The sequence below is a fragment of the Leopardus geoffroyi genome, chromosome D2, assembly GCF_018350155.1.
Source record: "Leopardus geoffroyi isolate Oge1 chromosome D2, O.geoffroyi_Oge1_pat1.0, whole genome shotgun sequence".
In the NCBI taxonomy this organism is placed as follows: Eukaryota; Metazoa; Chordata; class Mammalia; order Carnivora; family Felidae; genus Leopardus; species Leopardus geoffroyi.
In genome coordinates this window covers 10,037,128-10,057,679 of record NC_059334.1, presented here as the reverse complement: position 1 = coordinate 10,057,679, position 20,552 = coordinate 10,037,128, and the positions used below count along the sequence as shown (strand labels likewise).

Genomic DNA, 20,552 nt, shown 5'->3' with positions numbered 1-20,552 from the left:
CTATTTGGAAAAAGGAAAAGATTCTTAGTAGAGCACCAAAAACAATATCTGTGAAATATTTAGTGTATAATATTGAAATTTTCCAATACAAAATATCCTCCAGTCCCCAAAAGTTGTTCTGAGTTTAGATTTATGTTAGTCCTTTCAGATAGAATATCTTGTATCACTTATACAGAAGAGTGTAAAATTTAGATACATTAACTAAATTAACTAATTATTAATCATATCAAGTATACAGAAGAGTGGAAAATTTAGATTTATAAATAAAATTTCAAGGAACACATAGCAATTGTGGAAGAAATCTGAAAATATGAAGACTACATTAAAAATACATTCAACATGCAAATAGTGACTGATTAATGAAATTTTTAATATTATTTTACCTAAATATAAGATTATTTTGCAAAATCCATTTAAGTGCTTAAATATAAATATAAAGGCATTTTTCAATTTTATTCATTCTACACAGATATTATCTTTATTCTTCAGAACTAATTTGTTTCTAAAAACCATTTAAGACAGGACTATTTAATTAGTCAACTAATGTACTATAACCAATCTGTCAGTCAATAAATGTCACAAAACTTAAAATTATACAATGTTATTTGTTTTAGGACACCTTTAACTTTCCAAGAGTCCCAGTGTCTATAATAACTTACATAGTAATACTGCCTATGACTAATGTCATTCTTATTATTTACCCAGAAGAATTCATGCACAGAAACACCAAGTGATAGATTCAAAGACGTTCACAGCTACATTATGAGGTTAAAATAAAAAACAATCCAATTGCTTGAATTGTATGATATACAGAAAGTTGTTTGGAGAGTAAATCCTAAGAGTTCTCAACACAGGTGAAACTTTTTTTTCCTTTTTTCTTTTATTCTTTCTGTCTTTTAAATTGTATCCATACGAGATGTTGAATGTTGGCTGAAGCATCTCACAATATGTGTAAATTCAGTCATCATGCTATAAACTTATACAGTGATGTGTGTCAGTCATTTCTCAGTAAAACTCGGGGTGAGGGGAATCCAATTGCTCAAAACTAGAAGGATGAATATAGTTTGTTATAGATTGCTATACTACTAATGAAAATAAACCAATGCAACAACAGTGAGTCATACCGACATAAAACTGAGGAGAGGGAGACATACATAAGGGGATACATACTCTATGAACACACTCGCAAAACATCCCAAACATATTAAACTGTCATTATCAGCCAGATAATCACAGGAGGCGAAACTCTAAAGAAATTTCAAAGGTGTTGTTACTTATAAGGAGAAGAAAGAATCAAGATAGAATCAAGGCTTCAGGGATTCTACAAATATTCTCTTTCTTGATCCTGATGGAGTTTAGACAAATGTTTCCCTTATAATAACTCATAAAGCCTACATTTGGATTTCATTTCTTTTACTGTGTGTCAATTTTTCATTTAAAAAAGGTATACAGACAAACATTCTGAAAAACATTTAAAAAATTTTTCTTCGGTAGCCTCCTTTTATCATTTGCTGGAGTAGTTGTACTTTTGAAATACAAAGCTGAATTATAAAACATAGCTACATCAAGGTGATTTTCCTAATCTGAGTGAGCATGTGTGTGTATGTATGAGTTGTGTTTATTTGTATGTGTTTGTAGGGGTGTGTGTGTGTGTGTGTGTGTGTGTCTACATGTGCATTTGCATGAGAGACTGGTTTCTATGCTTTGGGGTGAGGTAAGAATACATTTTTTGGCATGGGATAGTATGATTATCACAGAAAGATTAAGATGAACTAAGAATTTGAAATTGGAAACCCCAAACAGAAAATTTCAAGTAAATGGAATAAAAGAAATAAATATATTGCTTTCATCAAGTTTGGTGTTGTAAAATACATACTTTAATATTAGCTTATTCCCAGATTTTTGTTTTCCCAGTGTGTGGTTCATGCAACTATAATGACTTTGTGAAAATAGAGCCCTCAGCTAGTAGAGAAAGAGCTCCACCTGTTATTCTCAGATTATTCTCATTCCGTACTGCTTTTCACTGCCTCCTTATGAGTATTATCCCCAAACAAAAACAAGAAACACCTGCTGTATTATACACAATTTTCAATCAATTCATCAGTAGTATTAGCATAAAAGAAAGAAATCAAGCAAATTATTAGCCTGTTTGGGAACTGGGAGAACAGATTTAAAGGATGTGAGTATTTTCCTTTTGAAATAATTTGCTTTCTTTGCCTTTTGTAATTATGGAGCACCAAATTCTTTTTGCCTTGCCAGTTACAATTTTCATCATTGTCTTTTATAATATTTATTGAAAAAGTCCCTGAATATTGGGCACCACCAAATATAAAGACACACACACACACACACACACACACACACACACACACCCCATCCCATATACACAGATAACATGGCCAACATTTTCTACAAGATTCAGGTTTCATTATAATCATTCTGCCATTCCCTCAAATTCTGAATTCACTTGCTTAACCCATTCAACCTTTAATTTGGCACTTCGATTCTCAGGTAGCAAAACTGACTTAAATTAAACGAAGACTTATTGATTGTTACATAATCTATTGGATAAATGTGCAAACTCTGAAGCTTACAGATCTGGCTTTATATAGTAGCTCAAATTATAATTAACTGTGTATGATTGAGGCACATTAGTTACCTCTATACAATTCCATCTCCTTACCTATAAAGTGGTCATATTATCCTGAGATAAAACTTTAGTAATGTAGAAACTAGCTATCAAACTCAAGGAAAATGAAGTCATTATTAGAAAGGTAGTCAATTAATGTTATTGAGCAACTGTCATACCCCAGCTTTGTCTGGTATGCATATATTTGGTGAAACGTTTTTTTGTTGCTTGGTGTTACCCTAAATGAATGGAATGCAAACCAAAATACTTCTAGGATTACATCAAATTTTGTGTATCTATTGCAATAAGTTGAAAAAATAATAAATAATTGGACTTTATCGCCAAAACAAGTTGCTTGAATTACATTTTTGTATAATCAAATGCACAGGCAAGTGCAAACCATTTGTCAAAATTTTAAATACAGTACAGCAAATGACTTCACTACCCCTCATCTCTCTCCAGGATGGAAAGTCTAGGGAAGACATACAACCCATTTTTATTCTATAGAATTGGCTGAGCAAAGAAGGGAGGGAGCGAGGGAGGGAGCGAGGGAGGGAGGGAGGGAGGGAGGGAGGAAGGAAGGAAGGAAGGAAGGAAGGAAGGAAGGAAGGAAGGAAGGAACAAAGGAAAGAACGAAGGAAGGAAGGAAAGAATGAAGGCAGGAAGGAAGGAAGGAAGGAAGAAGGAAGGGAGGAAGGAAGAAGGAAGGGAGGAAGGAAAGAAAAAGATAGTATTTTTTAATTTTTAAAATCTCTGGAGGTTCATTTTATAAATATCTATAATGATCTCTCCATGGGACAGTAAAGTTAAAATAGTTGTTTGTGAATTCTATTACCATGTTCAAGGCACATTTTGAGTTTGAAAATTTCTGATGTGATCTTTCTAGTCATATGGGATATTTACCATAATAGTCTAAGTTAGTAGTACCTCTATTCCCTTGTACAACACAATAGATCCATAAAAGGGCACAAGTTTGGGGCGCCTGGGTGGCTCAGTCGGTTGAGCGACCGACTTCGGCTCAGGTCATGATCTCATGGTTTCTGAGTTCAAACCCCACATCAGGCTCTGTGCTGATAGCTAGGAGCCTGGAGCCTGCTTCAGATTCTGTGTCTCCCTCTCTCTCTGCCCCTTCCCCACTCATGTTCTGTCTCTCTCTGTCTCAGAAATAAATAAACATTAAAAAAATTTTTTTTTTAAAAAAGGACACAAGTTTGGGTAGCAGGTAAAGGGAGTTCACTGGAGGAATGTAAGCAATCTGATGAATGAAGACCACGATGACCTGACCAATGGCTGAGAGCAAAGAGGTAACTTTTCACTTCCCCTTATCTGTGAGAACAAGTCCCGATGAATTCCTTAAGGTTGGTGTTTTTCCTCTCTGAAACAGATGGGAGAAATACAGTGATAGGAGTATGATCTGCTTTTTTATTTGAAAAGTGAATTTGCTACACTTAGGGAAATTATGGGTTTGATGCTCAGGACTGTGGCCACTGAGGCCCCAGTGCAGATACAAATTAATGTCTTGTCACAGTCTGAGGCATGGCTAATGGACTGACCTGGCCTGAGGGCCCAGAGAAGTAAGAATGCACATGTATTAATGGAAAAAGAGAGCAAATGTGAAGCAATATGGAATCCAATGTTCTGACCTTATACTTGAAAAGAAGAAGGTATTGAAGTGTTAGCAATTCTGGTGAAGTCATGACAAAAGAATACTTTGAGTGACCCTATTGTTAATGCATGATCCCAAAGAATGAACCCCTAACCTCAGTCCACAAGAGGTACAGCACTCAAGGGAGCAGTCAGATGTGGCTGGTGTTTAATCCTTGAACCAACAGGTCCTGGATCACCCATCATACAAAGGCTCATCTATCTCACTGAGAAAAAATATCAGCCTTCAGGAAATTAGCCAGGCCTTGCTCTCTCTGTCATATAGAGGTGAGAAGTTGTCTGTTTTCTCTCCAGTTTTGGTTGGTTCACAGTCCTCATTCACTTATTTAACAAATGTATATTTAGAAATGACCATACATAGGCTTTGATTTAGGTATTCAATTGCAGATGAAACAGACATATTCTTTGTTAGAGTTTACTGTCTAGAGGAAGAAAGAAATAACATACAAGAGGGTGCCTCAGTGGCTCAGTCGATTAAGCTCAGGTCATGGTCTCACGGTTCATAAGTTTGAGTCCCGCATCGGGCTCTGTGCTGACAGCTCAGAGTCTGGAGCTTGCTTCAGATTCTGGGTCTCCCTCTCTCTTGGCCCTCCCCCACTCACTGCGCATGCTTTCTCTCTCTCAAAAATAGACAAACATTAAATTTTTTTAAAAAAAAGAAATAACATACTAGTAAACAATCAAACAAAAATATGAAATGATAATCTGAGAATGATAGTACAGTAGAGTCAAATTAGACATTTTAACAATATAAATTATTCCAATTCATGAGTATGGTATATCTTTCCATTTTCTGTGTCATCTTCAATTTCTTTCATCAATGTCTTACAGTTACAGGGTACAGGTCCTTCACCTCCTTGCTAAAATTTATTCCTAGGCATCTTATTCTTTTCGATACAATTGTAAGAGGGGTTGTTTAATTTCTCTTTCTGCTAGTTCACGCAACTGATTTCTGTACATAATTAATAATTAATTAAAGTCTTCAACTTTACTGAACTCACTGGTTAGTTCTAACAGTTTTTTTGGTTGAATGAAAAGAAGTTTTAGTTTGAATGTTATTAATTTTTCAAAGATTCTCTTAATTTGTTATGCTTCTTTATATAGTCTAGAGAATCCCACACTCCCCCAAGATTAATTTTCTGATAAAATTTTTAAATTCTGTTCTTTACATTTGTCTTTAACCTATCTGGAATTTATTTTTGTGAATTGTATGAAATAAAGATCCCACTAAATAATTCTCTTTTTAATTTTTTTAATATTTATTTATTTTTTGAGAGAGACAGAGACAAAATGAGAGTGGGTTAGGGGCAGAGAAAGAGCGAGACACAGGATCCGAAGCAGGCTCCAGGCTCCGAGCCATCAGCATAGAGCCCAATGCGGGGCTCAAACTCAAGCGCTGTGAGATCATGACCTGAGCTGAAGTCGATCGTTCAACCAACTGAGCCAGCCAAGCGCCCCGTAAATAATTCTTTTTTTTAATAGGAATTTTTATGTTTATTTATTTTTGAGAGACAGAGCATGAATCGGGGAGGGACAGAGAGAGAGGGAAACCCAAAATCTGAAGCAGTCTCCAGGCTCTTAGCTGTCAGCACAGAGCCTGACATGGGTATCAAACTGTAAACTGTGAGATCATGACCTGAGCCAAAGTCAGATGCTTAACCGACTGAGCCATCCAGGTGGCCCCCCATTAAATAATTCTTTTAGAATGCTATTCTTTTTCCCCCCAAGTATTATTCTTGAACAGTCTGCCCAGTAACTATTGATCTGCAATATCATCTCATTCATATGTGTCCATGAATCTGATTTTGGGTTTTTTTCCGTTCCATTTTCACTTTTCTTATCATTTAACCGAAAGCATACTGCCTTAATTGCTACAAATACACACACGCACCAAGTACAAATGCTCCCCCTACTCACTGTTAAATATACATTTTAGAATCACCTTTTCAAATTGAAAAAAAAATGTATATATAATTCTCATTCTTGTTGGAATTACACAGAACTGATGTAATGTTTTCAGAAACATTGACAAAGTTATGACACCTAATGAGCATTTTATGTCTCTTCAGTCCATTTCAATCTTATTTATCATCTTTCTTTTTTTTTAATATTTTTATTTACTTTTGAGAGAGAGACTGCAAGCAGAGGAGTGGCAGAGAGGAGGCAGACAGAGGATCTGAAGCAGGCTTTGCGCTGACAGCACTGGGCCCAATGTGGGGCTCCAACTCATGAACTGCAAGATCGTGACCTGAGCCAAAGTCGGATGCTCAACCGACTGAACCACCCAGGTGTGCCTTATTTACCATCTTTCATCGAAGCTTCCCAATTTTCTCCATAAAGCTCTACATTACTTTGTCATATATATTCATAGGTACTTATAGTTTTTACTATGCAAAATAGACTTTTTGTTGAGTACTGTTTACAAGCTTCTAATAGCATTCAGGTATAATCTTTGGTACTTTTGGATTCTTCTGTCCTTGCTCTGCTAGGTAAAATTTTTCTTTGGAGAAACGAAGGAGAAACGAAGTTCATTATTTAATATTGCCATTCCTTTCAGTATATTTGCTATTTTACTAATGGTATGTAAGTCTTGCAGAGTTTCTCTTGGAAGTCTTCTCACATCTGTTCCTTCTTCATGCCCATCCAGCCTGCACACAGTAGTACTTTCTTACCCCAGGCCCACATTACATCAAGACTGAATTTCCAGAATATCTTCTCAAATCTATCTATGGTCTACTGCTCAACAAACCCTAATCTAGCCCATACAGAACTTCTTAATGAATAAAATGGGCCTTATTTCCTAATTAAAAAAAAATGTTCAATGGGTAAAATTCACATCCTATTAGATTTTCCCTCTCATTTAACCTCCTCAAGAAGAGCTTCTACAATTTATACTTATAATCTGTTTCTGTCTTTGTATCCTTCTCCCCCATCAAGCCAGCGGGCATCTTCACCATCTCTGGCTCCTACTCCAACATGCCACATTCGTTCATATCTCTGAATGCTTCTGTCTTAAGCATTTGTCCCTGCCCATACTTCCCATATGAAAAAAAAAAATACTCTTACCTTCGAAATCCAGGTTAAGCCCCATTTTGATTTGAGGTTTTCTCCTGTTATACAACCCACATTCATAGATCACTATTCTGAATTCCTTAGTAATGATTCTACACATGCTTATGTTGTCAGAAGAGTACATAATGTGCTGTTTTCATGTTTTTATGTTTCATCTATCAACAGTAATGGATTGAATTTGTAACATGGTCAGATACTGTTTCTGCAACCAAACCTCTTTGGTATGTTTCAAATGGGACTTTTTCATCCCAAAAGTAAATGCATCAACCTAAAAAGTAGTAGCTGCTCAGTGAATACTTGTTTATTAATTTCCCTTATTTACTGTTCAATTCCTGCAATAGAGTAACTGTGCACATACTAAACATATAATGTACATATTTATGTGCATTATGTACCTCTCCTGAAGGCAAAGTGAGTAAGCATTTTTTCTCTCTCTAATTTAGGACATTTTTTTAAAATTTTTTTTTAACGTTTTATTTATTATTTTTGAGACAGGGAGAGACAGAGCATGAACAGGGGAGGGTCAGAGAGAGGGAGACACAGAATCTGAAACAGGCTCCAGGCTCTGAGCTGTCAGCATAGAGCCCGACACGGGGTTCGAACTCACGGACCGCGAGATCGTGACCTGAGTCGAAGTCGGACGCTTAACCGACTGAGCCACCCAGGTGCCCCTAATTTAGGACGTTTTATAAAAATTATAGGGTTTCTATGGAAAAATATGTATATGGTACAATGAAAATGCCAGAAACTTAATACAGATTTTGTCTGATTTGCCTATCTTTATTAATATGGCTTGCCTTATTCCAAATCAACTTAACAGAATAAGAATTCAGACTAAATCCAGAATAAAGCATCAGCACTTTGGTATTAACATTAAGTGAGCTAGCTATGTTAACACTTCCTTACAAGTATACATTACTTCTTTCTTTCTCATAAGCCTATTAATAAAGGGGATATATGCCTATGATTGTCAAACACCTTATTTATAAAAGAGAATATTTTAGGTTAGCATCTTACAGGTAACTAACCATTTATAAGGTACCATTTCTACAGCTCACCAATTTACTTAGGAATCAATTAATTTGCTTCCACCCACCTCCTTTCAAGACTGCAGTATTTCTAACTTCATCTACAGCTTGATCTCTTTGAACTTGAAGTGTGAAAGGTTGACATGACTAGAGCCATTTTAAAATAGAATCGGAGCAGCCACTGCAGAGAAACCGCCTTCCTCACCTTTGTTTGAACTGGGTCAAAACCTTTGGACTGAGCAAAATGGCAATTGTTTTAAGCGATTGTTTGAGAAGTCAATATGAGACAAGGGACATTCTGGTCACAAGACTGATGGTTGTGGAGTTTCAAAAGGTAAAATCAGTAGTCAATGCCTAACCCAGAGTTAACTTGTTACCATCCAGAGAAACGTTTTTTTTCTTTTCTTCAACTTATGTGATTGCCCCCCCCCTTTCTTTAACTCATAAAACACTCTTGCCTCCACCCTAGAAGCAGGAGCACTATTTGGGTAACCACCTGAATGTGAGCTCCCTAAATCTCCATACTTCAACTGCAAATAAACACTCATTTGTCTCTCATTGTGGCTTTTTATTTTCAGGTTTACCAAATAAAGATTGGAAGCAGCCATTAATGATACAACACTTAGAATAAACTCCCTAAATGAATGATTTTGTAATTCCAAATACAGAAGTCTATAGTTTTTTTTTTAATGTTTATTTATTTTTGAGACAGAGAAAGAGAGAGAGTGGTGGAGGGGCAGAAAGAGAGAGGGAGACACAGAATCCGAAGCAGGCTCCAGGCTCTGAGCTGTCGGCACAGAGCCCTACTCTGGGATTGAACCCATGAACTGTGAGATCATGACATGAGCCGAAGTCAGACACTTAATCCACTGAGCCACCCAAGCGCCCATAGAAGTTTGTAATTAAATTGAATGACAAATATTTGAACAAATGAAGGAAAAATAATCCATTTCTTCCATACATTTTATTTCAGGGAAGTAGAATATGCTAAAAATGGATGTTTCCAATTATAGGTCCTATTATTCCAGGAAATATGGATATAGATAGCTAATTAAGCTCAGAAAAATACCCTTACAAGTACCGAGAATTTAAAAACTATCAGTTCTCTCAATAGCTTCCTGTAATCTAAGCTTATTTTCTTCCAGAATGTCAATACTATGATATTTCATCTTTTTTTTCTTGCCAGTAAATAATTTCTTTTACTATTATGGATAGTAAACATCTCCTGCCATTTTCCTGCTGCCTTTCAAAACAATAAGCCATCTAAAAAAGACATAAAAACTCTAATAAATCACCTTTGAGAAATTCTGACAGAAACAAAGTTTGAGCAATTGCTTAACTAAAAGCTTCATCAGAGTTTTCTGCCTGTGGATGATGCTGTGTAAGCATCCTTGAAGTCTCCCCTCCCACTGCCATCATATCTAAGTTAGAGTCTCCCAAAGAGCCCAAACAGCGGTAGAAGCTCTTCACTGGAGGTTTGAGCTTTGAAGAAACTGATGAGAGTCTGAGGAGCCATTCTGATCAAGGAGGAACGCTCACAGACTATGTGGTAATGAGAGATCCAAGTGCCCCAGAGGCTTTGGATTTGTCAGCTACACCATTGTGGAGGAGGTGGATACAGCCATGAATGCAAGGCCACCCAAGGTAGATGGAAGAGCTGTGGAACCAAAGAAGGCTCTCTCAAGAGAAGACTCTCAAAGACCCAGTGTCCACTTAACCGTGGAAAAGATTTTTGTTGGTGGCATTAATGAAGACACTGAAGAACATCATCTAAAAGGTTATTTTGACATATGGGAAAACTGACGCCGTTGAAATCGTAAGTGACCAAGGCAGCAGCAAGAAGAAAGGCTTTTCTTTTGTACTATCTGATGTCCATGACTCCATAGACAAGACTGCCATTCAAAAATACCATACTGTGGATGACCACAACTGTGAGGTAAGGAGAGCTCTACCTAAGCAGGAGATGACCGCTGCTTCATCCCGGCAAAGAGGTTGAAGTGGTTCTGGAAACTTGGATGGTGGTCATGGTGGTGGTTTGGGTGAGTATGACAACTGTGGTCAAAGAGGAAACTTGAGAGGGCAGGGTGGCTTTGGTGGCAGTTGAGGTGGTGGTGGATATGGTGGCAATGGGGATGGCTATACCAGATTTGGTAATGCTGGAAGCAACTCTGGAGGTGGCAGAGGCTATAATGATTTTGGCAATGACAGCAATCACTCTTCAAATTTTGGGCCCATGAAAAGAGGAGATTTTGGAGGCAGAGGTTCCGGCCCCTTGGGTGGTGGAGGCCAATACTTTGCCAAACCACAAACCAAGGTGGCTGTGGCGGTTCCAGCAGCAGTAGCAGCTATGTCAAAAGCCGAAGGTTTTAATTACTGCCAGGAAACAAAACTTAGCAGGAGAGGAGAGCCAGAGAAGTGACAGGGAAGCTACAGGTCACAACAGATCTGTGGGCCCAGCCGAACATAGTGGTGGTGAGGCCTAGCTGCTACAAAGAAGACATGTCTTAGACAGTACTCTTGTATACGGGCACAAAACTCGAGGACTGTATTTGTGACTAACTGTATAATAGGACATTTTAGTTTCTATTCTGTGGAAAGTGTAAAGCTTTCCAACAAAGGGTTTTAGTATAGATTTATTTTTGCACCCATGGTATTAATTGCTAAATGTAATAGTCTAATCAGGATATGAATAGATTGTATCTTTTAAATAAATAAATAAATAAATAAATAAATAAATAATAAAGTTTTATCAGAGATTTTAATATTTTAATATGCCTTATGAAATTTCAGAAGGGACAACACTCTGTACAGGATTTCCTGAAAATTTATAAACATGGAACGGAAGGACAGAAAATTTTCCACCCCAAGATATGGCTTTTTGGCATACTGATTATTTTAAGCTGGTTATTGTTTTCTAAGTGAGCTCTACATCCAACCTGGGGCTTGAACTCATGATCCTGAGATAAAGAGCTGCATGTTCTACGTACTGACCAGCTAGGCGCCCCTTAAGCCGCTTATTTTTAAGAAACTGCAGACACAAGAGAAGCTCTGAAAACTAAGTAGAAGTCACACTTTTGTTAAAAGAAAAATACATTTATAAGAGAAATCTCCAGTTGTAAGGATGTCTCCCCCACTATACCTGGAAAAGGGAATGACTCAATGTATAGAAATTTATCTATGGAGAAGGCAATGACTTCAATCTATGCAACAACCTTACCATTGTTGACTATGCTTTTCCTGGTAGCCTCCCATAACTAACACCCCACCTCCAATGTCTTCTTTTGTCTTTAGCTGACAAATTTAAGTACGTTGGTATTTAAGGTGATGGCTTTGGTCAGTTTGAGCTGTTACTCATTTCCTGGGTCTCTTTCATGTATACAGGAAATATACGTATCATTGAAGTTTTGTTTTCCACCTGTTGATCTGTCTCATGCCAATTTAATTATTAGATCAATGAATCTAGAAAGGTAGAGGAAAAAAATTTCCCCAACAGAACTGTTCCTTTTTCAACTTTACCATAGGACTGAAGACACGTTTCGAAAATCTTGTTATAGTGGAAATATTATGAGTTTTCAGATTTCTGGAGACTACATTTAAATCCCAATCCTTCCCAGTCCTGCCTCTGTTAATTAAATCTTTGAGCCTTGATATCATCATTTGTAAATAGGAAATACTATTGAACAAATAAGGCCATTGTATAAATGCAATAAGCTAACTTGGTTGACTCATTTCAACATTTACTTAGGTCCTAGACAAAGGCCAGTACTTGGTTAAGAACTAGAGGAAAAGAGATAATTAAGATGTAACTCCTGACCTCAAGGAGTTCACTATTTTCAAAATCACTGACCATTTACTACTATGGGAATTTTATGTGGCCACATTCCTCTTGGTTTCTTATTTTCTACATTCTTCTCTGTACCTTTCCATCACTTTTTTGTGGATGCCAGCTCCAAACTATTAGCAGTTTAGCTCTCCATTTCCCCAAAGCAAGTATCCTTGAACATCCAAAGACCATAGATGGAAAACAAAAGGCAATATAGTCTAGGTACCTATACTGAAAAATATGAAGGTTAGAAAAATGTTTGACATAAGAGATTTTTCTTTTCCTTGAACAGACTCCAGATCATATTCTTTAGTCATCCAGTCTTGACATAAGTAAAGTGAAGCAATTGCAATGTATTTTCTTAAATGCCTGAGATCATCTGGAGGTGTTTATTACTATTATTTCTTCCATTTTCACTTAGGTATTCCTATTTTAAATAAAAGCTTTCTCAGTCAATAATATACATACAAAGGTCCCTTCCCTTTAAAAATCAGCAGCTGTTCTTTTTTTTTTAATGTTTGCTTATTTGTTTTGAAAGAAAGAGAGAGAGAGAGAGTGAGGAAGGGGCAGAGAGAGTGGGAGAGAGATAGTTCCAAGTAGGCTCCACTCTCAGTGCAGAGCCCTCATGAAGGGCTCAATCTCATGACCATGAGATTATCACCAGAACTGAAATCAAGAGTCAACGCTCAACTGACTGAGCCATCCAGGCACCCCTCAGCAGTTGTCCTGATGAATATAGCAGTACATTCAAATGAAGAAAGAAAAATACGTATAAAACTGCAAATTCACAAAAAGGACATATCCATATGAATATTAAATGTTTCTTAAGTAATAGATTAGGATGTGCTTAGCTAAAGAAATCGTAATTTATTCCAATTCAAAATACATGTTTGAGAAACTAGTATATCAAAGCAATAAAGGCAGTTGCAAAAAATAAAAATGAAGGTACAACATCAGCATTAAAATAATTTAAATTTTATACTAAAGATAAACAATTGGGTATTTATTGAACCACTGCTGTGCGTTTAGCATTGTTATGGGTCTTTTTGGTTTTGCTTTGTTTTGGATGGAGGAAAAAGATTAGAAACTGAAGGTTCAGATCAGAATTTGCAGAAAGATAAAAAAACATTTTTTTTTGTTTTTTGGCAAGACGATGTTTACTTCTACCTGTTAGATAGCAATAATCATAGAACACTTCAAATATATATCCCAAGGGGAAAAATTCACTCAGCTATTATGCGAGTTTGGGTTGATTTTTGTTTTCAAAGTTGATTGGTTATTGTAACTGACTGTAATAGAGGCAAATATGTTTTAAATTATGCTTTCCCAGAAAAACAATAAAATAAGGTAAAATGAGACACACTAAATAGTGAGTATCAAAGTTAAATTTTCAAATCTTGTCTGAGCTGGCACAAAAATATTTCCAATAGTGTTTCCCTTCTGCCACTCCTTCATAGTCTGCTTTGAATTAGGGCACCTATGCCTTTATCCCATTTCATAAAAATCCAGAAATGAGAATATATGGAAGAATAAGGATTATATGGGCAAGACTGGATTCTTGAATCAACTAAGGATTTAGAAAATAAGGGTTTTTTTTTTAACATTTCATGAGTAATTTTATTCCCAAGTCTTTAAAAATCTTGTAATGTCATTTTGTCTCATCTTATAATTTTTCATCTTGCAAAGAGAAAAATATTATTACTCATTTCTTTCTATGGGGTAATAAATGGAAGGAAAACCTCTCCTCTATCCTGTTAATGTTAATGACCAGAGCCTATGAAATAAATTGACAAAAGACAGATTAACAGAATAAAGGGCACTCAAATTTTGTTGATGTTAATGTTTTTTTTTATGCAAGGGGATTTCACAGAAAAGAAGTGAAAATCCAAAGAGGTGGTGAGACCTGAGAGCTTACATACCATTTTAACAAAGGGCGATAAATTCTGGAGAAGTAACTAGATAAAGGAAAGGGGGGTTGGGGGCTCCTATGGACAATACATTGTGGGAGGGTAAGTATATGGTGAAACTAATGTAAAATAAGGGTGACTTTATGAAGCTTTGTTTGTGCAGAATCATTTCACTGTTTTGTGTCTTCTCTATGGCCATAAAAGTCCTCTGGAGAGGGGATTTATGACAGTCTTCATTCCTCAGAAATTTCTGCTTCTCATCAGATAAGGGAAGCTCTGAGAAGACTCCTTTCTGAGCCTGCTAATTCTCAATTGCCATCAGCTCAAAATAATTCACATTCCAAAGTGGCAAATTTAAGGCATATTCAGGTCCCCTTCAGTAACACATTTCAAATGGCAGCTCAAACAAAAGAATTGTCACTATACCTTCACTGTTTCCGGTACCAGAGACTAAAGTCAATTAACTATTGATCATGAACAGTAGTCGGGGGTCATCCCAGTCAGGATTCCAGCTGTAGTTTTGTTTCCTGGGAGAGCTTCAGCTCTAGGTAGAGAGCCAGATTCTCTCAGGCATTTGGAAGATTCTGACTACCTTTGGCAATTCTAAACTTCACTAGTTTCACTTATATTTTCAAGGATCTTACAATGAACAAATGTACCCACCTATGCATAACATAAGCTCACAATTTCTGAAAATGCATTATTTTTTTAAAGTTTATTTATTTTTGAGAGAGAGAGAGAGAGAGCAAGTGGAGGAGGGGCAGAGAGAGGAAGACTCAGAATCCCAAGCAGGCTCCAGGCTCGAACCCACCAACTGTGAGATCATGACCTGACTGAAGTCGGACGCTTAACCGACTGTGCCACCCAGGAGCCCCTGAAAATTCATTATTTTTGATGTAAATATCCAGGGAAAGGAACCTACTCTCTCTCATTTCATACACCTATGTGATGCTGTGGATTGCAGAATACGATCCGTTAATCAAATCAGTTACAGTGTAAAAATCAGAGCTTAATAGCTTCCCTTTGTCTTTCATCTTTACATCTTGCTTAAATGCCAAATGCCTCTTACTAACAAAATCCAAGTGGAATACTACTGGAAAGTAATTCAAAGAAAAACAGTTCCCAGAGCTTACCTTCCTTTAGCAAAGGGGAGACTTCAAAAAGGTAAGAGTAATAAATACATTCTGGCATGTTATACATAGGAATGATTTAAAGTTTTCTGAACATTTCACAAATACTATCAAGTAGCTTCCTTGACATTTTTTGGTGCTACTCAGCAAAACATCAGAGTTGTTTGCCTGCAGATTATTTTACCTTCTTCTATGGAACTTTTTATTTTCTTAATTGTACAATCACCAAAATAAGTTTTCCAGAGTTAAGTTCTTACTAAGAAGATGAGTAAAATGGCGAAAGCATTCTGTACATTTACCCCAAAAGAGTATTATATCTTTTGACCCAGGAAATAAGGCTTATGTGCCAAAACAATTACAGGAAGTTTTCAGAGTAGGCTAAATATAGCAAGTAACTGAGTACTAAATCCAACATACCCTACCTTAGGCAGCAGGTAAACCAGAGGAACCATCTTCTAGGTCATCCTGCTCAAAACTTTCCCTAATGTTGGGGCTCTTGGGTGACTCAGTCAGTTAAGTGTCAGATTCTTGATTTTGGACTCTTGCTTTCTGTTCAGGTCATAATTTCACAGTTTGTGAGTTTGAGCCCCATCTTGGGCTCCATGCTGACAGCACAGATCCTCCTTGGGATTCTCTCTTTCCCTCTCTTTCTGCCCCTCTGCCGCTTGAGTGCGCTCTCTCTTTCTCTCTCTCTCCGTCTGTCTCTTTCTCTTTCTCTCAAAATAAATAAATAAACATTAAAAAAAAAAAAAAACCTTTCCTAATCTTGGCATCAAGATTGGTGATAAGTGTCACCTATACCCCCAAAATATTCATTTCAAAATTTGCTAAAACACTGCCTGCTATGAGACTATGAATTTAAAAATAAGAATAATTCCATAAAAAACTCTATTCTGTCACTGTGGGCTATCACGTATGTGTCCTATGAACAAATGTGAAAACCGAAACACAGTCTGGGAGCCTAGTTCCCGATTACCTTCAGGCTGAAGGTGTCTTACTCATCGCACTCAAACTAAAAATGATAAAAGAGCAAACTGCACTCACATCTTTTTTGTGTGTATGAATGAAAAGTAAACTACAGGTCCCAGGCCAGGCCATGGTGTATATTTTACTCATCCGTCTAGATAAGTACACTGTACATGTTCTGCAATATGGCATAGAATACAAAGAAGTATACACATTTAAGAAATACCATTTGTGTTATCTTAAAGCCAAAGCTATGGGAACAGATGGACAATTGCCTTGGATGAGAGAGAAGATCAAGTATAGGGTGAATTGTCAGAGTCTGACTGTGGGAGCAACACTGCAAAACAGATGCAAATCTTACTTTTGGTAATGACTTTTCTACTCACCCTGCATTTTTTTTAATGTTTCTTTTTTAAATCTTTTAATGTTTATTTATTTTTGAGAGAGAGAGAGAGAAACAGAGTGCAAGCAGGGGAGGGGCAGAGAGAGAGGGAGACACAGAATCCTAAGCACGCTCCAGGCTCTGAGCTGTCAGCACAGAGCTCAACGTGGGGCTCGAACTCACGGGCTGCAAGATCATGACCTAAGCCGAAGTCAGACGCTGAATTGACTGAGCCATCCAGGCGCCCCTCACCCCGCATTTCTGAGTTTGACATTAGGTTACTGCTTACAATTTAAGAATAGAATGTTCAATCAAATCTCCAATGAATTCAGATGGGTAATGAAAGTGTTGCTAAGTGAATGGGGTATAAATAGAAATAAGAACATGGGTATTTATTCAGCACAGAGAGTGTACTATGTATTTGTTGGAAGTTACAACTTATTTGGTCAAAAGCTGTCCTTAGCCACTTTTATCTACGGCGTATTTGGCAGACAAGGTTACCAGCTGTTCTTCACGACAGGCCAGGTTAATGATTTTTTCTCCGTTGTGTAACAACAGAAACAGAGATGGGTCATATACACCTTGGAACAAGCACAGAATAGTGTGTTATTTTAAATATTTTGGAGGCTACATATGTATGCCTGTAGTATAAACTATCAAATGAAGCTAAGTAATAATTACCCCTAATTTGGAAGATCCAAGAATCAAGCTAGGTATGTTGAGTGGTATCAGAATGTCAGTATTTGAGATTTGGGGATCAACTTAATTGAATTAGTTGTGAGAGCTCTACAAATTCACTTTACTATATCGACGTGATTGCATGACAATATATAACTTTAAAGTAAAACTGTAATCATGAATCAGGTAAGTATTGTCTATGCTGTTCTTCCAACCCAAATGTGATGGCTATTTAGTAAATCTCTTATCCATATTTCTGGTTTCAGATCAGTCACATGAAGAGCTTGAGAGGCATGAGTCCCATTTTTACAAAAAGAAAATAAACTAAACAAAGTTAATGGCTTTTCTTAAACCCATCAGAGAATTGAGGTCATATGGAAAATATTCTCCCAGAATTCTGAGGGAGCAGGAAGATTCCTTATGTGCCCCAGATCAGAGAATCACAGACCCGATCAGCATAACTGGAGCAGAAATCCAGACACAGGTAGGAACACTAAAATGGTAATATTCGCAAACAACCAAAGCCTGAATGTGGACCAGCTTAAGAGCAAAAAAATCCCGAAGGCTTTAGTTTTATGTGGGTTATGCCTCCAGGAGCCCCACAGAATTCTCATGGTGAAGAGGTAAGAAAGCCCCTCATGGCTCTGGTAGAGAGAAGCAGCCATTCCAAAATACGCCCAAAATGTTTTCCATGAGGACAGCTTGCTCTCCAATAAATAAATAAATACCTTAGTTCACCTAGAAGTAAGGGCAATTTATCCACCTGGTGGCCCCTCTAGGCTTCCTGTCTCACCCAGAGTGGGAAAGGAAAACAAAAGCCAAGATACACTTAGGAAAGTCATATCCCAGGCACATAGACTCCTAAGAGACTGAGATTTAATCAAAAGAGGACAGGATACTTCCCATCCCCTACTTCTTACCACCACATCAAAGACTCCGGGATAAAAACAGCGGATGCAGCTGAATGAATGGCAAGGCACAACGTTAGGAAGTTCTTGGGGGAAATCAAAGACAACATAAAAGACAAAGATACTAGAGGCATCTGAAGACCCTGGAAACTGCATCAATAGCAAATATTACACACCATCCAACTCCTGGCTCAATTAATGTAAGACTTCACATTCACTGACCTCATTCTTTTTTTAAGTTTACTTATTCACTTTTGAGACAGACAGAAAAAGCACAAGTTGGGGGGCAGCAGCAAAGAGAGAGGGAGAGAGAGAGAAAATCCCAAGCAGGGTCCACACTGTCAGTGTGGAACCAGACATGGGGCTCAAACCCACGAACTAGGAGATCATGACCTGAGCCGAAGTTGATGCTTAACTGACTAAGCCACCCAGACACCCCTCATTGATCTCCTTCTTATTACTCAACATTTTATGTCCATTTTCAATAAATTACAAGACATTTTAATAAGCAACAAAAATGCAATCTAATGAGACAAAGCATTAGATCCAGACTCATATATGACATGAAAGTTGGAATTATCATTTTAAAATAACTATAATTACTATAAGAATTCTAATGGAAAAAGTAGATAACATACAATAATAGATGGGTAATATAAGCAAAAAGATAGAAACTCTAAGAAAGGATAAACAGAAAGGCTAAAGTAAAAATACTAACAGAAATGAAGGATGCCTTTGACGTGTTCATCAAGAGTATTAGTGAACTTGGGGCACCTGGGTGGCTCAGTTGGTTGGGCTTCTCATGTCGGCTCAGATCATGATACCACATTTCTTGGGTTTGAGCCCCTCATAAGGCTCTGTGCTGACAGCTCAGAGCCTGGAGCCTGTTTCAGATTCTGTGCCTCCCTCTCTCTCTACCCCTCTCCTGCTCTCATTCTCTCTCTCTCTCTCTCAAGAATAAATAAACATTAATTTTTTTTTAAAAAGAGTATTAGTGAACTTAAAGATATAGAAACTTCACACACTGAAATACAAAGAGAAAACAAATGGAAAAAAAGAAAATAAACACCCTGGAACTATGAGAAAATTTCAAAAGGTATAATACCCATGTAACTGGGGTACTAAAGGAACAGAAAATAGAGCAGAAGAAATATATGAATAACAGCTTAAAATTTTCCAAAATTAATGACATACGCCTATCTACAGATCTAGGAAGCTCAGAATACAAAATAAGATACAAACAAAAACAAAACAAACAAAAAACATCTACAGGTGTAGATGCACCTGTAGTCGTGCACTATTCAAAGTATAGAAAACCAAAAGCAAAGAGAAAGTTTTGAAATAAGCTAGAGGAAAAACATACCTCATCTACAAGAAAAAAAATAAGACATACTGCCCACTCTTCGTCAAAAACCGTGCAAACAAGAGAAGAATGGAGTGACATATTGAGTGTTCAAAGCAACATCCACCAATCTAGAATTCTACATATCCAAAAAGTTACACTTCAAATGTGAAAGAAAAACAAATGTCATCCAGGTCAGAAACTGGGATCTACATAAAAAAGAAAAATAGTCAGAAAAAGGATAAAGTAGTCAAATAAAATATTTGTTCATTCTTAATTGATATAGTAGGCAACTTTCTGCTCAAGATAATGATAATGGTGATGTACTGTGTGGATAAGTGAAATGAACTGTAGCAATATTACAAGGAATGGGAGGAAAGCATTGGAAATACTGTGTTATAAGTGATCTGCACTATCTATGAAGCGGTATAACAGAATTTGAAAGTGGATTTAGATTAGTTGTTAGTGTATACTGTAAGCTATAAGGCAATCTATAATTTAAAAAATCAAAAAGAGATATAATATGCAAAGGGGGAGAGAAAATAAGGTCATATAATTACTCGACTAAATGGGGTACCTGGGTGGTTCAGTTGGTTAAGCGTCCAACTCTAGATTTTGGCTCAGGTCATGATCTCATAGCTTCTGAGTTTGAGCCCCACATTGGGCTCTGCACAGATAATGTGGAGCCTGCTTGGGATTCTATCTCTTCTCTCTGTCCCTCCCCCACTTGCTCTCTGTATCTTTCTCAAAAAAAAATAAATAAAAATAAACTTAAAAAATGAATGAATGAATAAATGAATGAATGAATACATATTCAAAGCTAGAGAAGGCATAAAAAGAAAAGGTTTTTTTCATATTAAATATAACTTATTGTCAAATTGGTTTCCATACAATACACACTGCTCATCCCAACAGATGTCCTCCTCAATGCCCATCACACCCACTTTCCCCTCTACCCCACCCCCCATCAACCCTCAGTTTGTTCTCAGTATTTGAGAGTCTCTTATGGTTTGCCTCTCTCC

General features: G+C 37.0%; 1 pseudogene; it reads left to right on the top strand.

Annotated features, from left to right (window-relative positions):
• Positions 1-4,165: 4,165 nt before the first annotated feature.
• On the top strand, positions 4,166-10,841 carry LOC123577282 (annotated as a pseudogene).
• Positions 10,842-20,552: the final 9,711 nt, after the last annotated feature.